This window comes from Nerophis lumbriciformis, linkage group LG21 (genome assembly GCF_033978685.3).
Source record: "Nerophis lumbriciformis linkage group LG21, RoL_Nlum_v2.1, whole genome shotgun sequence".
In the NCBI taxonomy this organism is placed as follows: Eukaryota; Metazoa; Chordata; class Actinopteri; order Syngnathiformes; family Syngnathidae; genus Nerophis; species Nerophis lumbriciformis.
This window is the reverse complement of record NC_084568.2, coordinates 42,081,689-42,105,000: the sequence shown is the minus strand read 5'-3', so window position 1 is coordinate 42,105,000 and position 23,312 is coordinate 42,081,689. Positions and strand designations below refer to the sequence as shown.

At 35.1% G+C, this 23,312-nt stretch overlaps 1 long non-coding RNA gene across 2 annotated transcripts in view; it reads right to left on the bottom strand.

Moving 5' to 3' along the window:
- Positions 1-23,258, bottom strand: part of LOC140679699 (uncharacterized) — a 27,942-nt gene extending 4,684 nt beyond the window's left edge. For both annotated transcript variants that reach the window (XR_012051076.1, XR_012051077.1), the window contains exons 1-3: positions 23,226-23,258; positions 23,095-23,154; positions 19,881-19,988 (exon numbers count right to left, since the gene is read on the bottom strand). This is a non-coding gene — a long non-coding RNA (uncharacterized lncRNA). The remainder of the gene's footprint in view (positions 1-19,880; positions 19,989-23,094; positions 23,155-23,225) is intronic.
- Positions 23,259-23,312: the final 54 nt, after the last annotated feature.

The following is a 23,312-nucleotide window of genomic DNA, read 5'->3' as shown; positions in this document are numbered from 1 at the left end:
ATTGATCATGTATTATTATTTATTTTTTCTTTATTTAATTGATGTATTTGCAAATACTACTTAGTTTTTCTGCGGTTTCTTGGTTGGAAAATAAACAAAAAAAATATATTTGGACATTTAGGGCAGACAACAGATACACGATGTATGTGAATATGATGTAATGGATAGGAATGTCTGATGCTGGATGTCAATAAAAATAAAATGAAAAAACAAACAAAAGCAAAAAGACGTGCCAGCACTATTGGGGAATTAAACTCATGATGTGCGGATCCGTACTGAAATATCGATACAACCAATACCAGATCTTTATGCTCTAATATCGATTCTCAAATCAAAATATCGATACTTTGGTTCAGGAGGGTCAAAACGTTTTCCACCAAGGGCCACATACTAAAAAATCTAAGTATGCGGGGGCCATATTGGCAATGTTCCCTCTAATTGTTCATGTGTGTGAGCAAAGGCAAAAAGTCCCTGAGCATTGAGTGGAGTCCATGTGAGCAACATCACACGTGCACACTGTGGCTACACCAGCAGCACACCTGGCCCAAACCTCACTAAATAACAACTGCAATCTCCATCCATCCATCCATTTTCTACCGCTTGTCCCTTTCGGGGTCGCTGGAGCCTATCTCAGCTGCATTCGGGCGGAAGGCGGGGTACACCCTGGACAAGTCCCCACCTCATCGCAGGGCCAACACAGATAGACAGACAACATTCTCTTATTATTAGAATCAAATGACAGCAGTCATTTCCATTTCTAATATAAGTGTTTAGGCCCACTTACAATGACAATAACAACAAATATTGTTTTTCATGAACTGTGTACTTGTATTGTTTGTCTGGGTGGAGGTCCTGCTTTGGAAATAATTTGTACCCCTTTCAGACATTGCATTTAGTTCCCATTAAAGCATTCACATGTTGCACAATGAGATGTAAGCAGGGGATCATGTGTACATTCCTGCAACTTCCTGTTTGTAAAAAAATATATTTTTATCAGTATTTATTTAATATACTAACAGCATTTCATGACTAATATTTATAAATGAAGAGTCCTAATAAATGACACTAGAATAAGCACACATTTGATTGGTAAATCATAGTGTAACAACCTGGAATGACATTTTATGTGTGGTGTTGGAGTTGTCCGATTTTTTGTGTGGCTGTAAACGCATCACTGGCTAAGTGCCACATGTGCATGTGTTGGCGCACGTGAGAGAGCGAGCGGCTGCTGTTGATATAACAAAGTTGCTTTTGGTCTGGTTTGTACTGCAGAAAATGACCACTTTTGCTAGATATCATTTTTTTTACTAATGTTTTAGTGATGTGTTTATGGCCGACAATAAAGAGTTTTGCTCAGTAAAGTGATGGATGGAATTCATGTCCTCAAAGCGTTTCGACGGACGTTACAATATTTGAACAATGATGACGAAAACTGTTTTCTCTGTCGTGTCCGTGTGTCGAAAATTGTTATGCGCTTATTTTTTATTGGATTTTGTGCGTGGCATAGACTTGCCATGCGCAGAGGACGCTTGAGCAGTGCACAATTGCACAGGCGCGCACCTTAGAGGGAACGTTGCATATTAGTATTTTTTATTTAAAAAAAAAAAATGCTAAAAAAAGATATTGTGTCATCTTTGTATTATTGGTGACTAAGTATATTATTATAAATGATTAGTTATAACATTTCAGCTTTTTTTCATAACATGAAATGCGTTTTGCTCTTTTTAAAAAAATAAACATGTTCAGTTCCACATTTAGCAGTGTTTATTATAGTTAAAATTATTATTTTAAAATTAACAAGCTAACTAAACTTTGTTTATATTTTAAGAATATTTTATTTTTATTTTGAGAGTTTTTAATATTCTATAACAGGGGTGTCTAAGCTTTTTCCACCAAAGGCTGCATACTGAAAAAATAAAAAAGCTAACTGTATATATTTATATATATATATATATATATGTATTTTTTTTTTTTTTTTTTAATTATTTTTTTATTATTTAAAAAAAAATGTTTTAATGACACAACGTTGTGTTATAGGTGACTAATTAAGCTATAATTAATTATTAGTTTAAAATGTTCAGCTTTTTCTCATTGCATTCCAATTTTCTCTTTTGCTTACATTTTTGCTGTTGTTTTTTTAGCTATATTACTATTAGAAAATTCCACACTTTTTAAATGTTATCAGACATTAGATATATTTACATTTAAAATAAAAAAAAACATTTATCGACTGTATTAAATCAATGTGAAAACTAAACAAGGTCTTTAATACAAAAGCCATAAGCAGTGAAGTTGTCACGATGTGTAAATGGTAAATAAAAGAGAATACAATGATTTGCAAATCCTTTTAAAGATATTTAACGTTGGAACTGGTAAATGTTATTTTTTGCAAATATTAGCTCATTTGGAATCTGATGCCTGCGACAAGTTTCAAAAAAGCTGGCACAAGTGGCAAAAAAGACTGAGAACATTGAGGAATGCTCATCAAAGACTTATTTGGAACATCCCACAGGAGAACAGGCTAATTGGGAACAGGTGGGTGCCATGATTGGGTATAAAAGCAGCTTCCATGAGATGCTCAGTCATTCACAAACAAGGACGGGGGCGAGGGTCACCACTTTGTCAACAAATGCCTGAGCAAATTGTTTAAGAACAACATTTCTCAACAAGGAATTTAAGGATTTCACCATCTACGCTCCGTAATATCATCAAAAGGTTCAGAGAATCTGGAGAAATCACTGCACGTAAGCCATGATATTACACACCTTGGATCGCTCAGGCGGTACTGCATCAAAAAGCCACATCAGTGTGTAAAGGATATCACCACATGGGCTCAGGAACACTTCAGAAAACCACTGTCAGTAACTACAGTTGGTCGCTACATCTGTAAGTGCAAATTAAAACTCTACTATGCAAAGCCAAAGCATAGTAGAGTTTTAATCAACAACACCCAGAAATGTATTTGCAAAAAAAAAATTAAAAAAAAAAAAATCTCAGTTTGAACATGAAATATGTTGTCTTTGCAGTCTATTCAATTGAATATAAGTTGAAAAGGATTTGAAAATCATTGTATTCTCTTTTCATTTACACAACGTGGCAACGTCACTGGGTTTGGCGTTTGTACTTGAGTAAGCATTCCTAGCTTCAGTAGTAGTAAAAGTGTAATATACACAGCAGATACTTTGACAAGATGGTAGAAGTCCTTGAACAATGACTTGGTAGACCAGGTGGATGCTCACGATGTGAGGAGTACAGCAATGGTGGTCATTGTGGTGAAAAGTGACGTCTGCCAGATGTTTGATGCCTGAAGGCGTCTAAGCCCGACTGAAGGATCTCGCTGCCAAGTGCGAGAGGAGCGTCCCCGACTCTGAGATCCATACAGCGGTCTGGGCCCCGCCAGATGGACGGCTAATCGCAGAAACAGCACGCGGCTTGGGCCCCAGTTGGCCCCGCCTGCCTGGACAACAATGCAAGGTGCTAAGCTCCATCTGTCAGCTTCCTGCCTGCTCACATTCGACCGCCAACACCCACTTCCTGTCCCACACCTTCACACCATTTAGGCTTCACTGTCACCTCCAGTTCTACACAACATTTTTAAACACGGTCACTCACAAGAAATACAATCATGTGGATTATTTTGTAGCAATTAATTTGTGCTTCTTGCAGGGACTAGTTTGCTAAACAGGAAGTAAATAATGATGCACACATTTTTACATACAGCTACAAAAGTAAAATGCAAAAAAATAGCAATAAATTATATTATATATACTATTATGGAAGATGTAATGTTTCATTTAAAGTTTATCGTAATGTTAAATATAATAATGTAATGCTTCATGTAATGTTTCATCTAATAATTTATATAATGTTTCATGTAATATTTATTGTAATGTTTCATATATTATTTTTGTAATGTTTCATGTAATACGTATTTACATGTTTCATGTAATGTTAATTGTAGTGTGTCCTGTAATGTTTATTGTAATGTTTCATGTAATATTTTATATAATATGTATTTACATGTTTCATGTAATGTTAATTGTAGTATATCCTGTAATGTTTATTGTAATGTTTCATGTAATATTTTATATAATATGTATTTAAATGTTTCATGTAATGTTTATTGCAATGTTTCATGTAATGTTTCATGTAATATTTTATATAATATTTAAATGTTTCATGTAATATTGTATATAATATGTATTTAAATGTTTCATGTAATATTTCATGTAATGTTTCATGTACTATGTATTAAAATGTTTCATGTAATGTTTATTGTAGTGTGTCCTGTAATGTTTCATGAATAATGTATTTAAATGTTCCATGTAATGTTTATTGTAATATTTCATGTAATGTTTATTGTAATATTTTATATACTGTAATATGTATTTAAATGTTTCATATAATGTTTAATGTACTATTTCCTATAATAAGTATTTAAATGTTTCATGTAATGTTTCTTGTAATATGTATGTAAATGTTTCATGTAATGTTTATTGTTATGTTTCATGTAATATTTCATATATTTAAATGTTTTATGTAATGTTTATTGTAGTGTTTCATGTAATGTTTATTGTAATGTTTCATGTAATATTTCATATAATATGTATTTAAATGTTTCATGTAATATTTATTGTAGTGTTTCATGCAATGTTTCATGTAATATTTCCTATAATATGCATTTAAATGTTTCATGTAATGTTTATTGTAGTGTTTCATGTAATGTTTCATGTAATGTTTCATGTAATATTTCCTATAATATGCATTTAAATGTTTCATGTAATGTTTCTTGTAGTGTTTCATGTAATATTTTATATAATATGTATTTAAAATGTTTCATGTAATGTTTATTGTAGTGTGTCCTGTAATGTTTCATGTGATGTTTATTGCAATGTTTCATGTAATATTTATTGTAATGTTTAATGTAATATTTCCTATAATATGCATTTAAATGTTTCATGTAATGTTTCATGTAATATTTTATATAATATGTATTTAAAATGTTTCATGTAATGTTTATTGTAATGTTTCATGTAATATTTCCTATAATATGCATTTAAATGTTTCATGTAATGTTTATTGTAGTGTTTCATGTAATATTTTATATAATATGTATTTAAAATATTTCATGTAATGTTTCATGTAATGTTTATTGCAATGTTTCATGTAATATTTATTGTAATGTTTCATGTAATATTTTATATAATATGTATTTAAATGTTTCATGTAATATTTCATGTAATGTTTCATGTACTATTTCCGATACTATGTATTAAAATGTCTCATGTAATGTTTATAGTAGTGGCTCCTGTAATGTTTAATTAATAATGTATTTAAATGTTCCATGAAATGTTTATTGTAATGTTTCATGTAATATTGTATATAATATGTATTTAAATGTTTCATATAATGTTTAATGTACTATTTCCTATAATAAGTATTTAAATGTTTCATGTAATGTTTATTGTAATATGTATGTAAATGTTTCATGTAATGTTTATTGTTATGTTTCATGTAATATTTCATATAATATGTATTTAAATGTTTTATGTAATGTTTATTGTAGTGTTTCATGTAATGTTTATTGTAATGTTTCATGTAATATTTCCTACAATATGCATTTAAATGTTTCATGTAATGTTTATTGTAGTGTTTCATGTAATATTTTATATAACATGTATTTAAAATGTTTCATGTAATGTTTATTGTAGTGTGTCCTGTAATGTTTATTGTAATGTTTCATGTAATATTTGATATAATATGTATTTAAATGTTTCATGTAATGTTTATTGCAATGTTTCATGTAATGTTTATTGTAATGTTTCATGTAATATTTTATATATTATGTATTTAAATGTTTCATGTAATGTTTATTGCAATGTTTCATGTAATATTTTATATAATATGTATTTAAATGTTTCATGTAATATTTCATGTAATGTTTCATGTACTATTTCCTATACTATGTATTAAAATGTTTCATGTAATGTTTATTGTAGTGTGTCCTGTAATGTTTCATGAATAATGTATTTAAATGTTCCATGTAATGTTTATTGTAATATTTCATGTAATGTTTATTGTAATGTTTCATGTAATATTTGATATAATATGTATTTAAATGTTTCATGTAATGTTTATTGCAATGTTTCATGCAATGTTTATTGTAATGTTTCATGTAACATTTTATATGATATGTGTTTAAATGTTTCATGTAATGTTTATTGCAATGTTTCATGTAATGTTTCATTTAATGTTTCATGTAATGTTTCATTTAATGTTTATTGTAATGTTTCATGTAATATTTTATATAATATGTATTTAAATGTTTCATGTAATATTTCATGTACTATTTCCTATACTACGTATTAAAATGTTTCATGTAATGTTTATTGTAGTGTGTTCTGTAATGTTTCATGAATAATGTATTTAAATGTTCCATGTAATGTTTATTGTAATATTTCATGTAATGTGTATTGTAATGTTTCATGTAATATTTTATATACTGTAATATGTATTTAAATGTTTCATATAATGTTTAATGTACTATTTCCTATAATAAGTATTTAAATGTTTCATGTAATGGTTCTTGTAATATGTATTTAAATGTTTCATGTAATGTTTATTGTTATGTTTCATGTAATATTTCATATAATATGTATTTAAATGTTTTATGTAATGTTTATTGTAGTGTTCCATGTAATGTTTATTGTAATGTTTCATGTAATATTTCATATATGTATTTAAATGTTTCATGTAATATTTATTGTAGTGTTTCATGTAATGTTTATTGTAATGTTAAATGTAATATTTCCTATAATATGCATTTAAATGTTTCATGTAATGTTTCTTGTAGTGTTTCATGTAATATTTTATATAATATGTATTTAAAATGTTTCATGTAATGTTTATTGTAGTGTGTCCTGTAATGTTTCATGTGATGTTTATTGCAATGTTTCATGTAATATTTATTGTAATGTTTCATGTAATATTTTATATAATATGTATTTAAATGTTTCATGTAATATTTCATGTAATGTTTCATGTAATATTTTATATAATATGTATTTAAATGTTTCATGTAATATTTCATGTAATGTTTCATGTACTATTTCCGATACTATGTATTAAAATGTCTCATGTAATGTTTATTGTAGTGTGTCCTGTAATGTTTCTTGAATAATGTATTTAAATGTTCCATGTAATGTTTATTGTAATGTTTATTGTAATGTTTTATATAATATGTATCTAAATGTTTCATGTAATGTTTAATGTACTATTTCCTATAATAAGTATTTAAATGTTTCATGTAATGTTTATTGTAATAATGTATTTAAATGTTTCATGTAATGTTTAATGTAATGTTTCATGTAATATTTCATATAATATGTATTTAAATGTTTTATGTAATGTTTATTGTAGTGTTCCATGTAATGTTTATTGTAATGTTTCATGTAATATTTCATATAATATGTATTTAAATGTTTCATGTAATATTTATTGTAGTGTTTCATGTAATGTTTATTGTAATGTTTCATGTAATATTTCCTATAATATGCATTTAAATGTTTCATGTAATGTTTATTGCAATGTTTCATGTAATGTTTATTGTAGTGTTTCATGTAATATTTTATATAATATGTATTTAAAATGTTTCATGTAATGTTTATTGTAGTGCGTCCTGTAATGTTCATTGCAATGTTTCATGTAATATTTATTGTAATGTTTCATGTAATATTTTATATATGTATTTAAATGTTTCATGTAATATTTCATGTAATGTTTCATGTACTATTTCCGATACTATGTATTACAATGTCTCATGTAATGTTTATTGTAATGTTTCATGAATAATGTATTTAAATGTTCCATGTAATGTTTCATGTAATGTTTATTGTAATGTTTCATGTAATATTTTATATAATATGTATTTAAATGTTTCATGTAATGTTTAATGTAGTATTTCCTATAATAAGTATTTAAATGTTTCATGTAATGTTTATTGTAATATGTATTTAAATGTTTCATGTAATGTTTATTGTAATGTTTCATGTAATATTTCATATAAGTATTTAAATGTTTTATGTACTGTTTATTGTAGTGTTCCATGTAATGTTTATTGTAATGTTTCATGTAATATTTCATATAATATGTATTTAAATGTTTCATGTAATATTTATTGTAATGTTTCATGTAATATTTCCTATAATATGCATTTAAATGTTTCATGTAATATTTCCTATAATATGCATTTAAATGTTTCATGTAATGTTTCTTGTAGTGTTTCGTGTAATATTTTATATAATATGTATTTAAAATGTTTCATGTAATGTTTACTGTAGTGTGTCCTGTGTCCTGTTTAATATAACATTTTATATAACATGTATTTAAATGTTCCATGTAATATTTATTGTAATGTTTCATGTAATGTTTATTGTAATATTTTATATAATATGTATTTAAATGTTTCATGTAATGTTTCTTGTAATATGTATTTAAATGTTTCATGTAATATTTATTGTAGTGTTTCATGTGATGTTTATTGTTATGTTTCATGTAATATTTTATATAATATGTATTTAAATGTTTCATGTAATGTTTATTGTAGTTTGTCCTGTAATGTTTCATGTAATATGTATTTAAATGTTCCATGTAATGTTTATTGTAGTGTTTCATGTAATATTTCATATAATATGTATTTAAATGTTTCATTTAATGTTTAATGCATTGTTTCATGTACTGTTTTTACTAATATTCAAATGTAATAGTTCACGTTTTTTTCTTGTAATATGTCATGTATTGTTTTTGTTAATGTTTGTGGTAGTGTTTCATTTAAAGTTTATTGTTCAGTACATCAATGTAATGTTTCATGTAATGTATGTCATGTGATGTGTTTAACTAAGCATGTTTGCAACAAATCAAGTATAATCATGAAAGTGTAAATTCTTGCAATATTTTTTCCCCCACAAAGTATCTTGAGGTCAATCATTTGATGACAAAATATGAGTTATAGTTATAATTTCTGGCCACTACTTCATTTATGAAATTGTGTGTTTGACACAAACGTTTGATTGTTTGCCCACCGGCCTTCCAAAATGTATTTTGGCCGTCATATAATATCAATATTACCGCAGGGTACTTTTTCTTTCACCGAACACAAAAATGAATTTCTTCTTATTTCTTCAGACGAGGCGTGAAGTTTGTGTGTGCTGCTTAATCCAAACAATACCCCGCCATGTTAGCTAGCTGGTGTGGTATGCTACATACTGTATATACAGTATACAGCATATTGGTGCAATGACATGGACATTCTACCAATATGTCCTCCGCAGGAATTTAATATGTGAAGATTAAATCATCAAATTAAAAGATTCAAGGAACTTTATTGCCATATCATTAGAAATATTGTATAAAAGTGTAAAGAAAAGTCACTAAATGTTTTTGTTTACCACATGTTAAGTATTTTCACGTAAACATATTCATGGAACTGAATTGTGACTTGCTTTTTATTCTAATAGTAGTTTTTATTAATTAATTTTTTTATTATTATGTGAGTTATTTCCTTTTGTTGTGGTTTCAAACATTTTTTTTCCAGTTTTTTCTGTTGTATTAACTTTGGTTATATTGTAATTCACGCCACTAACTCAATATACTTCAGTTTGAAATAAATAATATAAATAATAATAATAATAAATATAAATACAATATGATAAATATTATAATATAAATAGTAACAATACATACATAGATAACTGTATTCTTTATGCTATGTTATTTAAAATACACAACTTTTGACATTTTAGCAGATGGATTAGGTACTGTATTGGAAATTTTCTAATCAAGTGGTCAAACAAAGTTGTTTTTCTTAAATTTATTGAATGGCTCAAACGTTTTGATAAAGGCACAGATCACACACGACAAGTATCAGTACGAGTGCACTGAATACCAGGTGGGAGAGGGGAGTAAGCGCAGTTTGGGAGGGGGAGAGAGCATAGAACAGTGGAAAATGCCGACTGTTTAGACAATGGCGCACTGTTAACTGAAATGAAGAAGTCGACACTCAAAATGAGCGACGAGAAGGAAGAAAAAAATACTTTCACAGCGAGTCACACAAAAGTATCGGTGTCAGGTTCAAACACTGATGACATCTATTAAACAAGACAAGAAGCAAGGAATTAAACAGAGAATTACATTTGGCTCAATTGAGGAGAGACGTCTGGACTGTACTCTTTTACAGTCTCACCACGCTCTGACGAAAAATTGTACGCCTCCTCTTTTATTTGGACTTTCCCTGATTACATGGCAACAGCTGTTTCTATGGGAGGGGGGGTCGTAAACAGCCATTGCCTTTGTTACAAAACAGTTCAAAGAAAAGGTCCTAAAAGAGTTCAAAGGAGAGGTCGCCTTAATAATAATAATAATAATAATAATAATAATAATAATAACTGGGATTTATATAGCGCTTTTCTAAGTACCCAAAGTCGCTTTACATGTAGAACCCATCAAACATTCACACCTGGTGGTGGTAAGCTACTTTCATAGCCACAGCTGCCCATGGGTAGACTGACGGAAGCGTGGCTGCAATTTGCGCCAACGGCCCCTCCGACCACCACCTATCATTCATCATTCAATTCACCGGTGTGAGTGGCACCGGGGGCAAAGGGTGAAGTGTCCCACCCAAGGACACAACGGCAGCGATTTTTGGATGGTAAGAGGCGGGGAGCGAACCTGCAACCCTCAGGTTTCTGGCACGGTTGCTCTACCCACTACGCCATGCCGCCTTGAGGGGAGTCTGGTCCTGCTTCCTCTCCGCTTTGTAGTTCTCGGGTCAAGACAATATCTTTGTTGATTCCCATCCTACACAGTGGAGTTTTACAAGCCTTTTGTTTGGTAGGATCAAAGACAGCTTTTGTCTGCTCGCCGGGAACTCATGGCAACACAAAGTTTTGTGATAACTTAGATACAATTATTCTGACAGAAAGTGCCGACCGTTTAGACAATGGCGCACTGTTAACTGAAATGAAAAAGTCGACACTCGAAATGAGCGGCGAGAAGGGAGAAAAAAATACTTCCACAAAGTATCGGTATCGCCGGTAGCAGCCTGTATTTTACTCGGTATCAGACCGGAAAGAAAACACCTGGGGTGAGTGAGTACTACAAGAACGATATCATGTGCATCATTTATATAGAATATAATTGAGAAAGAGTGAATTATAAATAGCATATTTTGATAGAAATGGACTATAAATGGAATAAAAAAATAGATTATGATCCTGTATTGCAAATTTCATGTCAACCAAAACCAGATACAAGTCCATATTAGCACAGTTGTGACAAAATTATATCGTTTTTGTTTGATATCGCCGGGATCAGGAGTGGAGGATGTTGAAGATGAAATGATGAAGATTGTTGTGATCTCTAACAGGAGCAGCAAGAAGAAGATTCTGGCTTTAAAAGTCCTTCACAGGTTTCGAGCTGACTTGTTCTTGCTCGTACCTGAAAGTTTTATTTTTTTTGTGTGTGTGTGGATCAAAAAGGAGGGCGTTCCCTGAAGAGGGGTTCAAAACCCGACATGTTGTATTTGATCTCCTATGCTCTTACGATGTTCTTGCACAGGAAGTGCTCTTCAACACATCGCCCGTACAACAAAGCAAAATGGTAATGTCAATATTTTTACACGCCAAGACTCACAGAGGAAAGGTTTCTCTTCCCGGGTAAACCTGCACAAACTTCTGTGCCAGAAGAACATCTTTTCAAAACATTCCAAATAAGGATTCTGATTGAAGTCACTCCAAAACATTCTGTTTCCCCAACTCTAAAGTGGTTCTTGTATTCATGCTGGACAACTTAAAGCAGTGGTTCTCAAATGGGGGTACGCGTACCCCTGGGGGTACTTGAAGGTATGCCAAGGGGTACGTGAGATTTTTTTTAAATGTCTGTTAAAAAAGAACTGTGAAATTAAATGCAACAATGCAACAATGCAATATTCAGTGTTGACAGCTAGATTTTTTGTGGACATGTTCCATGTTCTGGAAGAACTGTGAACATGTCACGAAGGAGGTGCTGGACATTGAGTCCGAATGGACCATGTTCCGCGCCTCTATTGTCGAGGCGGCTGATTGGAGCTGTGGCCGCAAGGTAGTTGGTGCTTGTCGTGGCGGTAATCCTTGAACCCGTTGGTGGACACCGGCGGTGAGGGATGCCGTCAAGCTGAAGAAGGAGTCCTATCGGGTTCTTTTGGCTCATAGGACTCCTGAGGCAGCGGACAAGTACCGACAGGCCAAGCGGTGTGCGGCTTCAGCGGTCGCAAAGGCAAAAACTCGGACATGGGAGGAGTTCGGTGAGGCCATGGAAAACGACTTCCGGACGGCTTCGAAGCGATTCTGGACCACCATCCGCCGCCTCAGGAAGGGGAAGCAGTGCACTATCAACACCGTGTATGGTGAGGATGGTGTTCTGCTGACCTCGACTGCGGATGTTGTGGATCGGTGGAGGGAATACTTCGAAGACCTCCTCAATCCCACCAACACGTCTTCCTATGAGGAAGCAGTGCCTGGGGAGTCTGTGGTGGGCTCTCCTATTTCTGGGGCTGAGGTTGCTGAGGTAGTTAAAAAGCTCCTCGGTGGCAAGGCCCCGGGGGTAGATGAGATCCGCCCGGAGTTCCTTAAGGCTCTGGATGCTGTGGGGCTGTCTTGGTTGACAAGACTCTGCAGCATCGCGTGGACATCGGGGGCGGTACCACTGGATTGGCAGACTGGGGTGGTGGTTCCTCTCTTTAAGAAGGGGAACCGGAGGGTGTGTTCTAACTATCGTGGGATCACACTCCTCAGCCTTCCCGGTAAGGTCTATTCAGGTGTACTGGAGAGGAGGCTACGCCGGATAGTCGAACCTCGGATTCAGGAGGAACAGTGTGGTTTTCGTCCTGGTCGTGGAACTGTGAACCAGCTCTATACTCTCGGCAGGGTCCTTGAGGGTGCATGGGAGTTTGCCCAACCAGTCTACATGTGTTTTGTAGACTTGGAGAAGGCATTTGACCATGTCCCTCGGGAAGTCCTGTGGGGAGTGCTCAGAGAGTACGGGGTATCGGACTGTCTGATTGTGGCAGTCCGCTCCCTGTATGATCAGTGCCAGAGCTTGGTCCGCATGGCCGGTAGTAAGTCGGACACGTTTCCAGTGAGGGTTGGACTCCGCCAAGGCTGCCCTTTGTCACCGATTCTGTTCATAACTTTTATGGACAGAATTTCTAGGCGCAGTCAAGGCGTTGAGGGGATCTGGTTTGGTGGCTGCAGGATTAGGTCTCTGCTTTTTGCAGATGATGTGGTCCTGATGGCTTCATCTGGCCAGGATCTTCAGCTCTCACTGGATCGGTTCGCAGCTGAGTGTGAAGCGACTGGGATGAGAATCAGCACCTCCAAGTCCGAGTCCATGGTTCTCGCCCGGAAAAGGGTGGAGTGCCATCTCCGGGTTGGGGAGGAGATCTTGCCCCAAGTGGAGGAGTTCAAGTACCTCAGAGTCTTGTTCACGAGTGAGGGAAGAGTGGATGGTGAGATCGACAGGCGGATCGGTGCGGCGTCTTCAGTAATGCGGACGCTGTATCGATCCGTTGTGATAAAGAAGGAGCTGAGCCGGAAGGCAAAGCTCTCAATTTACCGGTCGATCTATGTTCCCATCCTCACCTATGGTCATGAGCTTTGGGTTATGACCGAAAGGACAAGATCACGGGTACAAGCGGCCGAAATGAGTTTCCTCCGCCGGGTGGCGGGGCTCTCCCTTAGAGATAGGGTGAGAAGCTCTGCTATCCGGGAGGAGCTCAAAGTAAAGCCGCTGCTCCTCCACATCGAGAGGAGCCAGATGAGGTGGTTCGGGCATCTGGTCAGGATGCCACCCGAACGCCTCCCTAGGGAGGTGTTTAGGGCACGTCCGACCGGTAGGAGGCCGTGGGGAAGACCCAGGACACGTTGGGAAGACTATGTCTCCCGGCTGGCCTGGGAACGCCTCGGGGTCCCACGGGAAGAGCTGGACGAAGTGGCTGGGGAGAGGGAAGTCTGGGCTTCCCTGCTTAGGCTGCTGCCCCCGCGACCCGACCTCGGATAAGCGGAAGAAGATGGATGGATGTTCCATAAATATTGATGTTAAAGATTTCTTTTTTTGTGAAGAAATTTTTAGAATTAAGTTCATGAATCCAGATGTTGCGTTTTGGACCAGTTGTTCCTCCCAGGGAATTCAAGTCACAAGTCGCTCCCAAGCTCTTTACGACACTTAAAGCTGAGTTGAAAAACCACCAGAGACAGAATAGGTATTTTGTAATATATTGGCAAAGCTTTGCAGATATACTTTCACAGAAACAGCATAGAACATTCGGATCGCCCCGCTAAAATGGTCTGTGTCTCCCGATCCCAAAACCCTCTCTTTTCTCCCCCCTCTGTAGTCAAAATACATGCTAGTCAAAACACATTCCAAAGCCTCAAGGTTAACACACACAGTTTACTTGCAGACAAAGCAGCAAGAGAAGAAATGGAAAACACGAGCTGTTTTCAAATATGACTATGAAATAAAAGAAGTACAACTTAAATTCGGATATATGTAAATATCTTCCTCCGACAATCTCTATTACAATCCCCAAAGAGGGCACTTTAAGTTGATGATTACTTCTATGTGTAGAAATCTTTCTTTCATAATTGAATCACTTGTTTATTTTTCAACAAGTTTTTAGTTATTTTTATTAGGGATGTCCGATAATGGCTTTTTGCCGATATCCGATATTGTCCAACTCTTTAATTACAGATACCGATATCAACCGATACCGATATATACAGTCGTGGAATTACCACATTATTATGCCTAATTTGGACAACCAGGTATGGTGAAGATAAGGTACTTTTAAAAAAATAAAATAAAATTATTTTAAGATAAATAAATTAAAAACATTTTCTTGAATAAAAAAGAAAGTAAAACAATATAAAAACAGTTACGTAGAAACTAGTAATTAATGAAAATGAGTAAAATGAAGTGTTAAAGGTTAGTACTATTAGTGGAGCAGCAGCACGCACAATCATGTGTGCTTACGGACTGTATCCCTTGCAGACTGTATTGATATATATTGATATATAATGTAGGAACCACAAAATTAATAACAGAAAGAAACAACCCTTTTGCGTGAATGAGTGTAAAGAGGGAGGTTTTTTGGGTTGGTGCACTAATTGTAAGTGTATCTTGTGTTTTTCATGTTGATTTAAAAAAATAAATAAAATAAAATAAAAAAAATGATACCAATGATTAAAAAACCGATACCGATAATTTCCGATATTACATTTTAACGCATTTATCTCTAATTTTTATATCTTTTTTTCAAAATAGTTCAATAAAGACTACTACAAATGAGCAATATTTTGCACTGTTATACAATTTAATAAATCAGAAACTGATGACATAGTGCCGTATTTTACTTCTTTATGTCTTTTTGTCAACCAAAAATGCTTTGCTCTGATTAGGGGGTACTTGAATTAAAAAAATGTTCACAGGGGGTACATCACTGAAAAAAGGCTGAGAACCACTGACTTAAAGCAATCTTTATGAGTTCCACCATTGAGATTGAAATGTAATGTCATTTTCAACAAGATTGACTTTTCACAGAATGTAACGTGTCCCCTTCTGTTCTTTAATTATTATTTAATAATACTTGATCGGATTTTCCAAGTTTTCAAAACCATTCAAAGTCCATGATAAGGCACGAAATATCACCAGAAAAAAAATGAAATACGGTTTATGAATTCGAAAAAAACCCAACTCTTTTTAGTGTAGGTGTGCTGGGATGATCCAGACTAGGGATGTCCCAATCCAGGTTTTTGCACTTCCGATCCGATACCGATATTGTTTTTGCATTTCCGATCCGATACTGATACTGACCGATACTGGCCTATCCGAGCATGTATTAAAGTTTAAAGTTATTTAGCCTACTTAGTTGTCAGTATCATGTTGAAAAGGGTTTTAGTACTCTTGATAACAACTAGCCAGCTGAATTAGGTGAGTTTGAATAATACACAATGGTTGGTAACAAGAAACTGACCTGTTTATTCAAGGATAAACACAAAATAGACAAAATTATACATGACAAACAGAAATGGCATCATTGAACTAGGGCTGGGCGATATGGCCTTTTTTTAATATTACAATATTTTAAGGCCATATTGCGATACACGATATATATCTCGATATTTTGCCTTAGCCTTGAATGAACACTTGATGCATATAATCACAGCAGTATGATGATTCTATGTGTTTTGATTGATTGATTGAGACTTTTATTAGTAGGTTGCACAGGGAAGTACATATTCCGTACAATTGACCACTAAATGGTAACACCCCAATAAGTTTTTCAACTTGTTTAAGTCGGGGTGATTCATGATACAGATATATACTATCAGATATATACTATCATCATAATACAGTCATCACACAAGATAATCACATTGAATTATTTACATTATTTATAATCCAGGGTGTGGAGGGGGGCGCCTGATGTAAGTGTCAAAAAGACAGCCAAAGATATGAGAATAAATCTAAAGTTAAAATATAGGGTAGAAATGCACCCATTTGCAGGAAATGTAGTCTTGATTTTCAACATTTTCTTTCAAGGCTTGCATGTCTACATTAAAACATTCTTCTTCATACTGCATTAATATATGCTACTTTTAAACTTTCATGCAGAGAAGGAAATCACAACTAAAAAAAACACAAATTTTTTCATACGGTGTTGATGTGGAAATTTTTGCCTCAGCATTTTGATGGTGTGGACGTGTGGCACCGAATGGAGATAAGCGTCTCGACAGACGTCACAATATTTGAACAATGATGACGAAAACTGTTTTCTCTGTTGTGTCCGTGTGTCGAAAATTGTTATGCGCTTATTTTTTTATTAGATTTTGTGCGTGGCATAGATTTGCTACGCAGAGGACGCTTGAGCAGTGCGCAATTGCACAGGCGAGCACCTTAGAGGGAGCGTTGCTCGCACGGCTGCGCTAGCATCACAGCTAACGTTAGCCATGCTGCTACCTCTCTGCTCGGGGAGGACGTATACGTATGTGACGTATGACGTGACAGTATGTGACGTATGACGTGACAGTATGTGACGTATGACGTGACAGTATGTGACGTATGACGTGACAGTATGTGACGTATGTCGTGACAGTATGTGACGTATGTCGTGACAGTATGTGACGTATGACGTGACAGTATGTGACGTATGACGTATACGTATGTGACGTATGACGTATACGTATGTGACGTATGACGTATACGTATGTGACGTGTGTAAGAAGGTGCACTTGCTGTCTGTGAGAGGGAGACACAGGAAAGAGTGAGAAGAGCCTGTCGTGTAATGCCAGCAGCTAAAAGCAACTGCGTGAGAATCCACAGACCTGTGGATGTGTTGAAGGTGTGCTGGAAAATGCGGAACGGAAATTACGGAGCAGCAGAAAAGTGGAATGTATTATTTAAATCGGTGCGTTGGAAAATACGGACCGGAGTTTTTTTAAAAACTGGATCTGGATCCGCATTTTCCCATGCCTTGCCGATACGCAATTTTTGGCAAATATCGGCAGCCGATCCGATCCAAATATCGGATCGGGACATCCCTAATCCAGACACAAGAAAATGCATGGTGCAAGAAGTATTTAATAAGGTGTCCTCTGGAAAAATGACCATCAGAAACAAAACAAATTAAAGCTGCGAGCCATGGCACATGCCCTGGTCCGGCTGCCAAAAATGTCAGGAATGCAAATGTAACCTGTACGTGCTACAAATAAATGCAATATATATATATATATATACATATATGGGGTGTTATGGGCTAGAAACAGAGACTAGGGTTTCGACTCGGAGAGAGAGGCAGAGCTTGAATTGCAGTTTGGTTGACACCGTGTATTAGAGAATTAGTGATGGACAGCAGATATATACACAACAATTAGTTGAATGGCCATTCAACATGAAAGCAAATTTGAAGAAACAAACACAAGTACTATATACATACTAGGGATGATCCAAATATCGGATCGGCCGTCGATATTTGCAAAAAAATGCGTATCGGCAAGGCATGGGAAAATGCCGATCCAGATCCAGTTAAAAAAAAAACTCCGCTCCGTGTTTTCCAACGCACCGATTTAAATAGTACATTCCACTTTTCTGTTGCTCCCTAATTTTCGTTCCGCATTTTCCAGCACACCTTCAACACATCCACAGGTCTGTGGATTCTCACGCAGTTGCTTTTAGCTGCTGGCATTACACGACAGGCTCTTCTCACTCTTTTCTGTGTCTCCCTCTCACAGACAGGAAGCGCACCTTCTTACACACGTCACATACTGTCACGTCATACGTCACATACTGTCACGTCATACGTCACATACTGTCACGTCATACGTCACATACTGTCACGTCATACGTCACATACTGTCACGTCATACGTCACATACTGTCACGTCATACGTCACATACGTATAAGCCCTCCCCGAGCAGAGAGGTAGCAGCATGGCTAACGTTAGCAGTGATGCTAGCGCAGCCGTGTGACCAACGTTCTCTCTAAGGTGCACGCCTGTGCAATTGCGCACTGCTCAAGCGTCCTCTGCGCATAGCAATTATATGCCACGCACAAAATCAAATAAAAAAATAAGCGCATAACAATTTTCGACACACCGACACGACAGAGAAAACAGTTTTCGTCATCATTGTTCAAATATTATAACGTCTGTCGAGACGCTTATGTCCGTTCGGTGCCACACGTCCACACCATCAAAATGCAGAGGCAAAAATTTCCACATCAACACCGTATGAAAAAATGTGTGATTTTTTTAGTTGTGATTTCCTTCTCTGCATGAAAGTTTAAAAGTAGCATATATTAATGCAGTATGAAGAAGAATGTTTTAATGTAGACATGCAAGCCTTGAAAGAACATTTTGAAAATCAAGACTACATTTCCTGCAAATGGGTGCATTTCTACCCTATATTTTAACTTTAGATTTATTCTCATATCAAACTCTTTTGGCTGTCTTTTTGACACTTGCATCCGGCGCCCCCCTCCACACCCTGGATTATAAATAATGTCAATAATTCAATGTGATTATCTTGTGTGATGACTGTATTATGATGATAGTATATATCTGATAGTATATATCTGTATCATGAATCAATTTAAGTGGACCCCGACTTAAACAAGTTGAAAAACGTATTGGGGTGTTACCATTTAGTGGTCAATTGTACGGAATATGTACTTCACTGTGCAACCTACTAATAAAAGTCTCAATCAATCAATCAAAACACACAATCATCATACTGCTGTGATTATATGCATCAAGTGTTCATTCAAGGCTAAGGCAAAATATCCAGATATATATTGTGTATCGCAATATGGCCTTAAAATATCGCAATATTAAAAAAAGGCCATATCGCCCAGCCCTAGTTCAATGATGCCATTTCTGTTTGTCATGTATCATTTTGTCTATTTTGTGTTTATCCTTGAATAAACAGGTCAGTTTCTTGTTACCAACCATTGTGTATTATTCAAACTCCCCTAATTCAGCTGGCTAGTTGTTATCAAGAGTACTAAAACCCTTTTCAACATGATTCGGACAACTAAGTAGGCTAAATAACTTTAAACTTTAATACATGCTCGGATAGGCCATTATCGTTCAGTATCGGTATCGGATCGGAAGTGCAAAAACCTGGATCGGGACATCCCTAATACATACTGTATATACAATTAAAATTCCATTAATCTGTGTCTCTGGATCTTGTATAAATCTCAGTTCAGACTTAATAGAGTTCTTGAAAAAAAGGATCCTTACTGCAGGTTAAGGATGAAAATGTAAAGGTTCGGCTCGAGAGCCTCCTACCCGCCCAGACGGAACAGGTGCTGGGGTCCCTGGCTGGAATCTTCCGAGAAGGATCCTTGGACTAGATGCTTCTTTTCCTTAGCTCGCCATCAAAAAGAGAAGCCTGGCCTGTGTAAGAGCCAGGATCATTCTTATAAATCCATGTGTACACAAAATATCTTCATTAAATAACACTAATTGTATTATAAAGTATTCAGAATATGTTCTAGTTCTTTCCTCAATATTGTACAATATAAATCAATAAACATGTCAGAATCACAATATGCAATAAGATGCTAAAGTAACCATTAGCAGCATAAATATGACCTACACAAAGCAGTAGGGATGTCCGATAATATCAGACCGCTGATATTATCGGCTGATAAATGCTTTAAAAAGTAATATCGGAAATTATCGGTATCGGTTTCAAGATTATCGGTATCCAAAAGTAACATTTGTGACTTTCTAAAACGCCGCTGTGTACACGGACGCAGGAAGATGTACAGAGCGCTAATTAATCCTTGAAGGCGCTGCCTTTGCGTCACATAATATCTACGTCTTGACACACGCACTCGCAAATGCAAGCATACTTGGTCAACAGCCATACAGGTCACACTGAGGGTGGACGTATAAACAAGTTTAACACTGTTACAAATATGCGCCACACTGTGAACCCACACCAAACAACACATTTCGGGAGAACATCCGCACCGTAACACAACATAAACACAACAGGACAAATACCCAGAATCCCATGCAGGTGCTTGTTTTCATTCAGAAAAATCTACCTCTCACACGTGGTGACAAGGAGAAAAAGAATTAGCTCACTCTTTGAGCTTCATCTGTTGCACAAATAGACTAATACTCTGGACTGAGTGAAGCTGTTTTATTTATGTTTTGTGCCTTTTTTCCCCATGCACTTTAAAGGATGGCTGTGTTTTCTACTAGTCTAGACTGAAGCAGTTTTATTAATGTTCATGCACTTTAAAGGATGGCTGTTTTATCTACTAGTCTAGACTGAAGCCGTTTTATTAATGTTCATGCACTTTAAAGGATGGCTGTGTTTTCTACTAGTCTAGACTGAAGCAGTTTTATTAATGTTCATGCACTTTAAAGGATGGCTGTGTTATCTACTAGTCTAGACTGAAGCCGTTTTATTCATGTTCATGCACTTTAAAGGATGGCTGTTTTATCTACTAGTCGAGACTGAAGCAGTTTTATTCATGTTCATGCACTTTAAAGGATGGCTGTGTTTTCTACTAGTCTAGACTGAAGCAGTTTTATTAATGTTCATGCACTTTAAAGGATGGCTGTGTTTTCTACTAGTCTAGACTGAAGCAGATTTATTAATGTTCATGCACTTTAAAGGATGGCTGTGTTATCTATTAGTCTAGACTGAAGCAGTTTTATTAATGTTTATGCACTTTAAAGGATGGCTGTTTTATCTACTAGTCTAGACTGAAGCAGTTTTAATAATGTCCATGCACTTTAAAGGATGGCTGTGTTATCTACTAGTCTAGACTGAAGCAGTTTTATTAATGTTCATGCACTTTAAAGGATGGCTGTGTTATCTACTAGTCTAGACTGAAGCAGTTTTATTAATCTTCATGCACTTTAAAGGATGGCTGTGTTTTCTACTAGTCTAGACTGAAGCAGTTTTATTAATGTCCATGCACTTTAAAGGATGGCTGTTTTATCTACTAGTCTAGACTGAAGCAGTTTTATTAATGTTCATGCACTTTAAAGGATGGCTGCGTTATCTACTAGTCTAGACTGAAGCAGTTTTATTAATGTTCATGCACTTTAAAGGATGGCTGTGTTATCTACTAGTCTAGACTGAAGCAGTTTTATTAATGTTCATGCACTTTAAAGGATGGCTGTGTTTTCTACTAGTCTAGACTGAAGCAGTTTTATTAGTGTTCATGCACTTTAAAGAATGGCTGTGTTATCTACTAGTCTAGACTGAAGCAGTTTTATTAATGTTCATGCACTTTAAAGGATGGCTGTGTTATCTACTAGTCTAGACTGAAGCAGTTTTATTAATGTTCATGCACTTTAAAGGATGGCTGTGTTATCTACTAGTCTAGACTGAAGCAGTTTTATTAATGTTCATGCACTTTAAAGGATGGCTGTTTTTTCTACTAGTCTAGACTGAAGCAGTTTTATTAATGTTCATGCATTTTAAAGGATGGCTGTGTTTTCTACTAGTCTAGACTGAAGCAGTTTTATTAATGTTCATGCACTCTAAAGGATGGCTGTGTTATCTACTAGTCTAGACTGAAGCAGTTGTATTAATGTTCATGCACTTTAAAGGATGGCTGTGTTATCTACTAGTCTAGACTGAAGCAGTTTTATTAATGTTCATGCACTTTAAAGGATGGCTGTTTTTTCTACTAGTCTAGACTGAAGCAGTTTTATTAATGTTCATGCATTTTAAAGGATGGCTGTGTTTTCTACTAGTCTAGACTGAAGCAGATTTATTAATGTTCATGCACTTTAAAGGATGGCTGTTTTATCTACTAGTCTAGACTGAAGCAGTTCTTTTTAATTTTTGTGCCTTTCTTGTTTTTATTTGCACATTTTTGTTACTCATACGAATACGTTAAGAACAGGGCAGATTGAGCCCAGTTTATAGTATACCCTGGACTGAAGCTGTGTGCCTTCATTGTTTTTGTAGCTGTTGTTTTGAGGCATGTTAAAAAAAAAAAAAAAAAGCACTTTGTGAAAGTCAAAGTATAGTATTTCCCATAGTTGTAGTGGGTATCATGATTATTTCAGGGAGAGCATGTCCCAAATTCCAAGCTGCTGTTTTGAGGCATGTTAAAAAAAATAATGCACTTTGTGACTTCAATAATAAATATGGCAGTGCCATGTTGGCATTTTTTTCCATAACTTGAGTTGATTTATTTTGGAAAACCTTGTTACATTGTTTAATGCATCCAGCGGGGCATCACAACAAAATTAGGCATAATAATGTGTTAATTCCACGACTGTATATATATCTGTATCGGTTGATATCGGTATCGGTAATTAAGAGTTGGACAATATCGGAATGTTGGCAAAATCGCTACAAAGCAGTCAGTACACTAAACGTGCTTATTATCAAAACACATTTAAAAGTACATTCAATACACAAATAGTTATCAAAGGTTTAATATGCCACAAAGACTGTTGCAATGAAACAAGTGAAGAAAGATTCATGCTAAAGGTGCTATGTTCATAAATATGGACTCACCAACTCTTCTACAGTCACACACAGCTTAATGACAAAAAACTCCGGCGCTGGTAGTCGGCTCTATAAAGTTACAAATAGGCATTTTTAGTTTAGACACAATATTTGGGGTGAAAAGGAGAATAAAAACCTACCTGGAGCAAAAATACAATGTGTCTCCCCTCAAGTCACGTGTACTGGCCACTTCCTGCTACCGGCTAATAAGCACAGTTAATTGGACC